We start from the raw sequence: 9,730 nt of genomic DNA on the forward strand, positions 1-9,730 counted from the left end.
AAAAAACAGACAACTTTTTAATACCATGCAGACCTATCAAAACCTATCTGTAGGCAGATTTAGCTCACAGATCACCAGGCTTCACCTCTGCGCTAAATGAGATATATTTCTAAATCTTATGATTCATTAATTTTCATCAATTATTTCTTCTGTCTCTTTTTACCACATCCTTTCTCCTACTGTATTTTTCTCTCCTTTATTTATATTACATTTACTTGTTGATAGATTAAGTTTAAAAAAACATTTATCAAGTTCTCACCATGTATCAGGTCATACTGAATAAGCCAAAGTGACTCAAAATATCATCTCTTATTGTCTTAGATAATTTATTTAGCAAGTTTTGCTGTAGATGGATGGAAACCTTTGATGTTTAGGGATCAGATAACTTAAATGGGCTTCATGAAGGACACCATGGAGCCTAGCAGGAAGTTCTGATTTATAAAATAAGGGCTGGAACCCAATGGAGATCTCAACTTCTTGTGGTTTGGATCAGAATGTGCTATAAACTCTTTATAATTTCATACAGAATGCAAGGAGAAAGCTAGATCTGAACAGCTTGAAGCCTTCCAACCCACAAGGAACCAAATAATGTTTAGAGTAGTATATTAGTACTGCAAGGCTGGAGAATTCATTTACAGCTTAAAATTTCCTATAGCAAACATGTGTTATAAGCTTTGGGTTTATCATAAAGGTTACAGTTAAAAGATTACCTTTCCAGGAGATTAATCAAAAGGTGATAATTCACCAGCTAAATATCTTGTCGAGCCCCTCGTTGCTATAAACATGTTAAGAAAGTGCATGAATCATGGAACCTTCTGTGAGATTTTGTCCCACCCTGCCTGGCCAGCTTCCAGCAGCGTTATTTGTTCGTGGTGCTTTTATAGCTCTGAACCACAAATCTTCCCTAAACTTCTCTCCCTTATCCTGCTTAGGACAGTAAATGGCACAGTTCTTGAATTCTCGAAGCACTTACAGTCATGATATTGTTTCCTTTGACGAGACTTAGCATTAACATGTTTCTGAGTCTGAATCATTTTCTTAATCCAAAACTAGTTAAAGGATGAGACTCAGACATTTGATTGCAAAGGCAGCGGTTTCTTCTACAAGGTTGGGAGGATGTCTGGGGTGATGGTTCCCAGCACGTGTCCACAGAGCTGTGTCAGACTGACCGAGATTTGAGATTCACTCTGGGGGCTGTTAAGCTTTGGCTTCCTAGGGCTCACCCCTGGAAATTCTGATTAAGTAGATTTGGGTTAGGGTTCGGGGATCTATGTTTAAAGCTCCCCAAGCCATTTTTATGTATGGTAGGTTGCAGGGGGGCACTGAGAGTCAAGGGAACTGGTGTGGTTGGGAGGAAGAGTATATATGCACATTACTGTTTGAAAGGTATACATAATCCATCAAGAAGTATCCCACCTATTCACTGAAGTGTCCAGGGATTCCTCCAAGAGCATAGAACAAAGCCAGAGAGCTTTCTCTGAATGTTACTTGACCTAGAATGGACTTAATGCCTTCTGATTCTGATACGGCAGGTGCCTTCTTTTCTGTTGGGATCTTTTATCTTTTATTATTGAAAAGTGATTTTGTCAGCAATCCTGACCTAGATTATGAAGTCCTTTGATCTTGGAGTACATTTAAAGTTTCCAGTTGAAACTGTTCCCTTAGTATTCAACAACATGCATTAAATTTCAGTATTGTTGGTGAATATTATTATATATGCTTTTTTAATCTTTCTTTTAAAAAAAGTGTGGGATGGGTGCATATTTTATTTACAAGTCATTTAGACCTTGTGTCAGTATCTCAGTATGCACTGTCCCTGTACTGCCTTTAATTTTTTTTCTTTCTCCATAGTCTGAATTGTAATGACATCTACAGTTTGCTGCTGGCAAGATGCTTGTCACTCTTTGCTCAATACCCTCTGTTCAGTGCTAATCTGACATTCTGAATTTTAAGCCCCGTATCTCCTATAAATCCTATCTTTTCGACCAGATAAGTAGCCAAGCCTTTTATTTGAGCCCTGTATTGCAGAAAGGATGCAAAATCAGAGGATATCAGTGAAATGGACAGTTTAAAAATAAGATACAAAATTAAATTTGTTCCACATGTCACTGTTGATCAAAAAAACTTTCCACATAAATTATTTTCTCTTCTCAGTGTTTTTCTCTGTGTGCTCTTATACCTTAGGCATTATTGGTTAAGATTCTACTTAGTCATCGATTTAGTTAATTGAGTGTGTCATCTACCATATGCCTATTGCCAGCCCTGGCAGACTTGTTTAATGTTTGAACATGCAGAACCACTTGTCTTTAAGTATATACCATAGCAATGACTAAAGTACTTTTAAATTCTACTGAATAATTGTGTAGTAGGTAAATATGTACTAACTATTATATAACATAATTTAACAGTTTCAGTTCAGTGGTAGTGATTTACCAAATTTAACAGATGATATAGGTATACTCCTTGTGTTATTTTAAAAACCTTATTTATTTTGAGAGTTTTTCCCCCAAAAATCCTGTCATTGGGTAACATGTATGGAGCATAGCTTCAGATCACAAGATGTTATGGTCTAGTTGAGTGTATAAATGAAACCATGAGTATATGGTGGGTAAAACCTGAGGGAGAAGAGATCACATTTGATGATGTGCAAGATGTGTGAATATCCCAGCCCATCTATTTAAGAATTTTGTGGTAGGTTGAGAAAGAGTTTCCGTAAAATGTTATGCCTTGTCCTAAAATGTTTTTTGGAAAATGTTATCAGGATTTTTAGTACTAAAGCAATGGAAAAAATATCTTTCTAAACATGAGTTAGGTGGACACTGTTCATTTTCTTGTATTGCTTACAAATGGACTTGGTAATCTCTGTGTTGGCTAAGACTGTTATTTACAAAATATAAAATTAAAATATTTGTTTTTGTTTATATTTCTTTTCTATTTAAACCCTGTCAGGTAATTCCATTAATATTGTGAAAACTGCATATATATATAACACTTAAGCATTTCTGTTTTTTCTTGATAGGAAGAAGAAGTCAGTCAGTTATCCTTCTCTCGTTAGCCACATAACTTCCTCTCTCCTGAATCATCCTGTCTTTACAATGACAGAAAAGATCCCCGTGCCCACCCTTCAGCTGCTAGGTGAATTCTCTCCGTTACTGTCATCTTTGCCTTGTGACATTCATCTCGTTAATCTGAGGACAATACAGTCAAAGGTATATCCCAAAATGTATCTATAAAGAATTACTTTTTTGTGATGTATTTGATATAAGGGGATGAGAAGCAGAAAGAACTGCAGCTGACCCTTGAACAGCATGAGCTGGAATTGCACTGGTCCACTTACACAGATTGTTTCCCATAAACACACTACAGGACTGAAAATGTATTTTCTCTTCCTTATGATTTTCTTAACATCATCTTTTCTCTAGCTTCTTTTATTATAAGAATACAGTGTAACATACATATAACATACAAAATGTGTGCTGATCAACTGTTCATGTTATAAGTAAGGCTTCCAACCAAGAGTAGGCTATTAGTCGTTATGTTTTGGGAGAGTCAGAGTCATGCGGATTTTTGACTCGGGGGAGGGGGATCATCGCCCCTAACCCCCTGCACAGCTCAAGGGTCAACTGTACTGTGGGTTTTACTGCGCCTCAAGGAGCCGTTAAGAGGACTTGGCCTTTAGGCAAAATCATTCTACCTTTCATTTGACTGTTGCTGTGTAGTTTAGAGCATATCCCACTACTAATTTATGTTATTCCCGGAAAAGTTCTATGTGGTGAGAAGGTCAGGGTATATTATCTTTGTACAGATAAGAAAGCAAAAACTGGCCCTGGGGTCACATTATAGTAGGTGGGAGAACAGGCCGTAAGATCAGCTCTTCTGGCATTTTCCATTCATTTCTCCTTGTTAGCCAGTGTTTCTTGAGGAGTTAGAGAATTAAGAAGCATAGCATTTAATTATTTCTGTATCAGAGGCCTTGTACATTCATATCTTTCTCTTGAAAATCACTGCAACTCAGATGTTTGCATTGAGAAACCCAACTATTTAGAGACATCCAAAGATATACTAGAGGAAGAGAGGGGAAGGTTTTATTAGATTTGGAATTTTAATTCAGTTAGACTGCTTTTGTTTACATGTATGCCTACTTTTAAAGTCAGAGATTGCATTTGAAAAGAATAAAAATTAGACATTTGACATCATTTTTATCTTTTGTAGAGCTGTTTTGTGATATTGTGAATTGACATATGTGTAGCTACACATAGTCTTAAGTGCTTAGGGATTCTGCAGGGAATGTAATAAATGGTCTGAGTATGAAAAGAAGAGAATGCTCATGTTTGAAGACCACATAAGAAGAGAAAAATGTTTCATTTAAGCACAAAGAACTAAAGCAAACCAAGTAAAGTAAGGATAAATGCCTGCAAATTTGGACATATAGGGCTTTTAAAACTGTATGACCAAGAGAAGGAACTTAGGCCTATGTAGGAATATCCATGAGGCTTATGATAATGAATACAGGTGAACACAGGAGGCCTGCGTATATCTGCATGTGTCAAAAGCCTTGTTTGATCATGCGAACGAACCAGGATTTATTTCATGCCTACTACGTGCCAGTTATAGCTAAAGGCACTAGGGATACTGTCATGAGCAAACCAGACAATCACCCCTGCGTTTCTGAAGCATGGATTCTGGTGGGAGGAGAAAAATATGAAAAAATAAGAGAAACATATAATGTGTTAGATGGTGATAAGTGTTAGGGAAAATAGGGAAGGATGGTTCTGGAAGATGATGCGAGTTTGCATAGTGTGGTTGGAAGAGGACCTTGCAGAAAGGGTGTTAATGGAGTAAAAATCTGAAGGAGGTTAGAGAGTAAGTGACTCATGCAGATTTCTGGGGGTAGAGTGGTCCAGGAAGAGTTACAAGCAAGTAGAAAGGCCTAAACGTGGGTGCCGTGGTGAGAATAGAAGCTCCATGTGAGCTGGTCTTTTCTTTGATTCCTTGCTGCATCCTGTTGCCTAGAAGAATGGTTGCACATAGAAGGGGCTCAGCAACAATTTGCTGATTGAGCGAATCTCATGAGCTCTGTTTCTAGGATTCTGCTAGTCTTTTGTGGGTCAACTTTTTGACTCATGGAAAGAACACACCAGCGATGGATAGCCTCCCTGAGCTTTTCCTCTCATTAATTCATAAGCCAAAGGGAATGAGGGGATGGGGGGGGGTGGTACTAAAGACTCTGAGCCTCAGGTTGCCACCTCTGGGCATGATGGTAGAGGACATTAGCAACCTAAGGATCTGAAGGCTTCTGGGGCACATGGCGGCCACTGTTCCTTAGCCTCGTTTCTAGATGACTCTTTCCCATGATTGTTTTCTGGAAGCAGATCCAGTTGTCTGGAGTCAATGAATGTTGCTATTCAGTTGGTTCACACTCTGAAGAATTCGGCTCCGTGTGGTCTGGTCTCCACTCACTATGTCCGCTTGGCTTCCCCTTGTTCCTCACACCCTTCAACAGGTGGCCCACCTCCACTCCCTGATGGCTGGCCGAGTGCCGACTCAGCTGCCCGTTATAAAATGGGGCTGATATCAGATCTGCCTGCTGCGGGTCTGTTGTGAGCAACACATAAACTAATGCTTGTGAAAGCCCTTTGGAAACAGAAGTGCTTTATAAACATACGTTGTCCTGATGGTGCTTATGGTACTTGCCGGCTCAGGTGCAAACTAGGGTTTTAGCAGAGGAAATAGAAAGCAATTTAACAATTTGACCAGGAAGAATAAAGGCTGAAATATTATGTGTAACCATAACTAGCACACTGGCACATGATCAGAAGTCGGTATTATTGGGGGCTGTTTTACTTTATCCTATCAATCAGTGCCGGTTCCTGTGTTAGTCTTTGACTCTTAGCACATATTTCTAACAGTTGGTTAAAAGCTCACCGGTAATCCAAGGGGATTGATTTGTCCATTCAAAATCACTTCTTTAAAGAATTGCATTCTGTCCCTTAACCTCTGATAATAGGAAAATAATCATTGAAAGAAGCTGACGTAGGTATTGAATCAAAGAAAGCTCGGTACTTAAAAAGGTGTCAAGTGTAATTTCATGGTTACACTAAAAGAAGACAAAAATCACTTGGAAGAAATCCAGAAACCAGACCTCAGCATTTTGGATTGTATCCCTATTTCTGTGTGCTGGCAGCTCCAAACATATAATAATGAATTGTTCCTCTGGAGGTTGCAAAGCATTTTTCCCATTGAAGTAGTGTGAACATAGCTCTTAGCTTCCAAGCCAGACCAGGGTCTCCACTGTATGTAAGTAAGCATTTTCCTAACTACCACCTCCCACAAGAAACATGTCTGAGAACCACCTTCACACGATGGAGGCATGTCTTTGTTTCTGCCGCACCTCCTCGTCGGCAGCGGGATGGAGGAGACCCCTGCTTGCCCAGCTCCCGGGTCACCGTCTGATGGTTCCTCAAGTTCTAAACGTCACATGGGCAGCCTGACTCCTCAGGGAGAAAGGGGTTATGGACTCGAGCAACAGTGAGAGAGGCAAGGTAGGGTTGGAGGTGTTGCTAACCCACCAAGGTGCTGCAGCATTTCCAGCTACCAGTCCTCAGAGTCCTATGTGTCCAGATCACACCAGGGAGATTTTGAAATAGAGAAGACTTACAAATTTCCCCATCTCTGAGATTCTGATTCCCTAGGTCTGGGGTGGGGCAACTTAGGAATCAGTAATTTTCAAAAACTCTCATGATTCTAGAAATTACTGTTATCTCCATTGACTAAGTTGGGAAAGTAAAAGTTAGAAATTAAATGACTAAGATAAAATTACACAGTGGTACATGGCAGAATTAGGGCCCACATGCAGGTTTTCTGAATCTGGGTGCTGTACAGGGCCTCAGAGGGTGGCGTTTGACTTCTTAAGAGTTACTAAATCTGTTCCTCAGAGTCCAGTTTTTCAGGAATTATTCTGTATTGGTAGATGAGTTTATGGTTTTATATAAGCATATGTTGCTCTTATTTTATATGTTTTTGGAAAAAACTGATTGCATGTCATCTAGTTGCAGTCAGAGGACGATGGGAGCAGGCATCTCTTAAACCCTGCCTCGCAGCACCGCCGAGTGTGCCAGTGAAGTCCCGTCTAGCAGTGAACTGTCAGCCTTCTCCTCCTGGAGGCTCGGCCCCCCTCTCTTCTCTTTACCATCTCCTTTTCTTGTACTGTCAGAAGCTTGAGATATTAAAAAGAAGATTCTGTAAAGGCTTGAAAGCTGGGGAACAGGAGCACCAGTGAAGTGGTCGGGAACAGGAAAACCATGCCATCCTCAGGAAAGGGTATTGATTAGGGGGGAAGGGAGTCTTGGTAGAGAGGATGCTGGGAGAATCTCACAGGGGCATGGATCATCGGTCGGGGTTCTGTAGGCTGGAGAGATAGCTTCAGCCTGGAATGCAGACATTCCAGGGACCAGAAGGAATTTGATTAAGCCATTTAATTAAAGGCTTCATGGAGCCATGCTGCCTTGATGTTTTGCACAATGATACGTTGTTCAACCTTTTTCTTTCCCCCAGAATATTTCCACCTCTTTTATGTTCAGATGTATTTTTATTTAATTCATTTATAGATATGTATCTTTATATCTGTATCTACTTCTCTCTCTGTGTATTACATTTAGCTCTATCTCTGACATTTTATTCTGATTTCTGCTTAACCATTTCTTGCAAATAGTTAAATATTATCATTTCAACATCACCACTTACTGAATAAGATTTTCTCTCTCCACTTGTTTACACACCCCCTTTTCTTATAAGAGGCAGTTTAAGGTTTTTACTTCATTTTGCCTTTCTTAGAAGAATTGATCGGTGCTTTATTAATCTCCCTGGCTTCTGGAAAGGTGAAAATTGTGGAGAAAATTTCCTCGTTGTACAGCCCTTCACCTTCTCTGTTCTTTCTGTCATCTTATCTTGTTGATCGAAACAGGATAACTGTTATTGGACATTTTAATGAATGCCCTGTAAAATGAATTCCTACTGGTTACTTCCTGTCTCAGGACTTAAAATGCAGTGTGCAGTTTTCCCACCTTTCCAGTTGCCAGAATACAGGGAAAGATGGATGTCAGTCGGCATTTTCAAGGAATCTGGGCAGGTTGGAGAAATTCCTCCACCAGCTGTTTAGCCATGCCTTAATTTGTATGGACCTTAGACATTCTTTGAGGAGGATAGAGACACATTTCTCTTAGGGAATCTAGTCGAAGTTATGGCTTCTCTCTTCCACAGAAAAAAAGGGTGCACACATAACGTTGACTACAGTTTCCAGGAGTGTGCTTATCTGTGAAGCTCACCTTATTAATGAGCAAGTCAGATTTCTTTTGGTGTGAGACGGGACGGCCACAGCTCTCTCTTCTGGGTTCTCACCCATGTCGATGGAGGGACACTTGCCTGCTGCTCTGCTTATGAGACACTGCCGTGTGCATATATGATTTTCAGAATGGCTTTAAATCCCATTTAAAATGGGGCGGGTGGGTGGAAATGACACTGTCCATGCCTTCCTTTCTCAACTAATGTATGTTCTGATAAGTCGTGGTTTTAGGCTGCTGGAACCTTGGATTAAATACTCCCTTTTTCTAAGCTCAGATCAGAGAGTGAGCTCCTTTGGGTTATAGCCTTTTCTTCTGTTACATTAAAAGTGATGTTTCTCTTTCCCCTCCTAGCGGGTGTCCTTGAGCGCCAGTCCATAGCTAGCGCGAAGGCAGGGGGGCGAAGCTGGTAGAGCACTTTGGAGTCCCGCTGCCTTTGTTTGAGCACATCATCTGTGCTTACCAGCCAGTTTGCTTAGCACACAGCCCCTCATTCTCCCATTTGCCTCATTCGCAACGTGGCCATGATAACAGGACACACCTCAGAGGTGTCCTAGGGATCAAATGAGTTAATGTTTGTAGAGCACTTAGAACAGTATCTGGCACGTACTAAGCACTGAGTGCGTGACGAATGAAGGTTGTCAACAGTGAGAGTTCAGTCATGAGCAGTGGTGATTGTTGCTAAAAATGAAATAAAATGTAGGCACTTTTTTTTTTATAAATTGGAGGTTGAATTTTATTCCCAAAGTAAATCTCGATGTCACCTTGACTTGTATTCCGTATATATTTTTTGAAAAGTTAATAAGATACCTAAAATTGTGTGCCGGGCATTATGCTGAGTGTTTTCTTTGTAAAGAGAGCCTTATTTAGCTCTCCCAGCAGTACTGTGAAGGTAGGCAATATTGTGCCCCCCTGTTACAGAAGAGGAAACTAGCTGACCTAAAGATGGTAGGTAGCTTTCCCAGGTCATGCAGCCAGTAAATGGTGTGCTGAGAGGCGCACCCCAGCATGTTGACTGCAGATCCCCGCCCAGAACCTTCTACTCCTCTTGTATGGAAACAAAGGGGAGTGACAGTGCTGAAAATGTTAGGGAATACTCTGCCTGTTTTTCTCTTGACCACTCAGTTATGATGGGACACCCTCAGAAGGATCCACCATCTGTGGGAAAGGTCATGAAGGACTAATGTAGGGTCGGTCAGTGATCATTGCTAGTTGACTATGAGAAGGCATGCTTCATGATTGCGATGTTCATGTGCACTTAAATATAATAATACAAACTTGTATACCACCTCCACTGTTTCAAAGGCTGTTATGAGATGAATTGAGTTCTTCCGTGAGAAGTATTCTGTACAGGGTCCCACACACGGCAAGTGCTCAAAAAGTGTTAGCTG

General features: G+C 40.5%; 1 long non-coding RNA gene across 1 annotated transcript in view; it reads left to right on the top strand.

Moving 5' to 3' along the window:
- Nucleotides 1-13: 13 nt before the first annotated feature.
- The window catches only part of LOC118026765, a 15,850-nt gene continuing 6,133 nt past the window's right edge, over nt 14-9,730 (top strand). Inside the window, exon 1 of the long non-coding RNA XR_004683679.1 lies at nt 14-3,209. This is a non-coding gene — a long non-coding RNA (uncharacterized LOC118026765). The remainder of the gene's footprint in view (nt 3,210-9,730) is intronic.

The sequence above is a fragment of the Mirounga leonina genome, unplaced genomic scaffold (assembly GCF_011800145.1).
Source record: "Mirounga leonina isolate KUSES-001 unplaced genomic scaffold, KU_Mleo_1.0 Mir_300, whole genome shotgun sequence".
Taxonomy (NCBI): domain Eukaryota; kingdom Metazoa; phylum Chordata; class Mammalia; order Carnivora; family Phocidae; genus Mirounga; species Mirounga leonina.